This window comes from Chenopodium album, chromosome 6, assembly GCF_948465745.1.
Source record: "Chenopodium album chromosome 6, dcCheAlbu1.1, whole genome shotgun sequence".
NCBI lineage: Eukaryota > Viridiplantae > Streptophyta > Magnoliopsida > Caryophyllales > Amaranthaceae > Chenopodium > Chenopodium album.
In genome coordinates, this window is record NC_137839.1 from 57254429 (window position 1) to 57257621 (window position 3193).

Consider the following 3193-nt stretch of genomic DNA (forward strand, 5'->3'; position numbering starts at 1 on the left):
TCTAAATTTTTTCTACTTATGTTCCAAATTATTTCTTACTCCGTATGTTCTAAATTTTTTTTAAGCTTATGTTCTAAATTTGTTCCTATGTTCTAAATTATTTTTTCAGCTTATGTTCTAATTTTTTTTCCTAATGTTCTAAATTATTTTTTCAGCTTATGTTATAATTTTTTTCCTGTGCTATAAATTATTTTTTCAACATATGTTCTAAATTATTTTTCTTATATTCTAAATTTTTGTTTGCATATGTTCTAAATTTTTTCTAGTCCCTCTTGTAGGAGTTTATAGGTACTACGCAGCGGAAAAAACATGAATCATATTCATAAAAGCACCTAAATCAAGAATCGAATGCATAACACACAAGACACATAATCATACCTTTGATGCGTGAATTCCACGAAGCTATTCGACAGGCAAATCAGGGAGAGAATAGAGCCCAAGCGTTGCTCCTCTACTTAATCCACGAGATTCAAACGAGCCGTCCACCAATACTAGAATGGTCGAGTGATTGAGGAAAACCGTGATCACCACCTTTACGGACAACCGACCACAGCACGAACCACCACCTCCACGAGACACCACCGGCGCCAAGGAGGAGGAGAGAGCCGTGTGAGAGAGGACTTTAAGAGGGGTTGGGTTTCGTGTTTGCTAATTCTGGTTTGATCAATTGATCAGTAAAACTGCATACATCCAAACCTAGGCACCTAGTCTATTTATAATCTCATTATAATTAGACTAGGGCACAAAGCCCAAAACTCTCTTATCCACTCCATATGGTCGGCCACCTAGAGTGATGAGGCCCATGATGGGCCTCGTCCTCTAATGCTCGATCTAGCCCCTTTGTGTGACCTTATAGGATTCGTCAAATTGGGCTATTTTACTAGTCCAAAAGTCGTTAGTACCTCTAGGTATGGCAAAACAACAACCCAAATGTACGAACTTAATTATCTCCATAATTTGATCCATTTATATATCTAGTAATTGCATTCGACGAAGACATAACTCCTTCAATCTCCAACTTGTCTGAGACAAGGGTGCAATATTCAAATTCCTTAAGTCAATATATGTGTCGATTCGATAATATGATTGCATCACATGTCGAGATCATATTAATCTACAAATTGTTTCTTGAAATCTGATTTAGAATTACAAAACCAAATGATTACTTTGTAATACATTTGAACGCGGCCACGTATTTTCTGAATTCTCCCTCTTCAAGCGGCCATGACACATTTCCTAATTTAACAGGTATACTCTATCCAATCTTGTGGCAACAAGGCTCCCACTCAACTTCTGAAATAACCAGGAAACACCCTTTATAATCTCCAGTTACGACTAGACGTTTGATTGTACCATAGTCATGACATCCATTGAATGAATTCAATGTTCCACTCATGTCAAAGGAATCCACTAATATATACGGAAGCTCTATACTTGAACTTCAAATTAGGTCATTTGTTCGATCATGCATCATTCATGCATATCCAAGTGATTGACCAAGCATCACTATGCCCCTATAGCCCATGAAACTGCGCTATCCAATCAATCTTACATGCTAGTCCATTGATTGAAATCATTTATGTCCACTTTAATGATCTCGAACTAGGAACTTAAATAATATATGAATTTCGTTCACCTGTGGGGTTTCAATTCACTAGGTCATCAACCTGATGATCCCATCAATTCATAATTATTTTGGACATTTTATTTAATTTCCAAAACCATAATTAAATAAGAGAAATAATAATTTCTATTTTAAACATAATTTTGCAAATTGATGCATTTCTCATGTAATATGTTTTCTCAAAACATATACAACTTAAATTACATAACTTGCTTCAATCCTAAGACTTTAATATGACTCTCATACCTTAGTCCATGGAAGGGGTTTAGTGATTTCTCACTCATAATAAAACTTTGCAGAACATGACCTTCCGCTGGTCAATGATCTCATAATTGAGGTGATATCTCATATCCTTTTGTTTGGATTTGTGATGTGACTCTGGCTCCTTTGTTCTTGGGCAAAAGTGACCTGTTACATTTTAATCCGAACTTCCTCTCTAACTATCTTACTATAGATTAATACACATATTATGACATTGAGTATGCAACAGTACTCTGCTTTGAACTCTTCAAGCTCACTGTCCTTCTCCATCCAGACACGAATATGCATTTAGATCACCATCTAGAATCATCTTACCTTTTTGGAATACTTGCATTTGTGTAATCTTTTGACAACTTGCTTAAATTACCTTTGAACACAATAGCTAGAAGAATTCCTTTTAGTGCTTCTCAAGTACTCAAGGATCTGTTCTTGGTAATTCTCTGTATGCTTATTCTGAATTTGCTTGAAACCTGCTACACATGCACAAGTCATATGCAACATCTTGCTTTGTAAATTTCATGGCACATATAATGGACCCTATTACATAAGGTACATTATGCATACAACTCAATTCTATTAGCTTTTGAAGGCACTAAGTCTTACATAGTGTAGTTTCATGAGACATGGGAAGACCTCCTCTCTTCGAGTCTTGCTTCATGAACTTGTCAAGATCCTTATCAATATAAGTCTCTTGATTCATTCCAATCATTTTTCAAGATTCACTTCATGGATCATGATTCCCAATATGTACTTAACATCTCCTAAGTCTATCATATTGAAACAATCTTTCTAATCACTGCTTGACTTATTCAAGCATTGATATATCATTTCATATGAACTGTATGTCAACTACATACTAGACTAAGAAGACCAATTACTCCCACTAAACTTCTCGTCTTTACAAGATTCCCTTTTCGTTCTACTAAGGAAATCAAACCGTTTGATTGCTAATCAAAACAAATGTTCCAACTCCTTAATGCTTACTTCAATCCATAAATGAATTTCTGAAGTTTGCAAAACTTTTTAGGATTTCTGGATTTCAAAACTCTTATGTTGTATCATATACATGTTCACCATCAAGAACGCTTCATGAAGGTGATTTTGATATCCATAACTAGAATAATCCGAATAGGCTTACCCAACTAATAGGTTTGATCCTATTTGTAAAACTATTATGGACTAACACATCTTTGCAAACATGGAGTCCATACTGGATTTCATGGCTTTAAGCCATTTCCTGAGTTGGCACTTATCCAAAGCTTGCTTGTAGGTATGGGTTCTAACCATTCCAATAGGTAAATTTTAGAA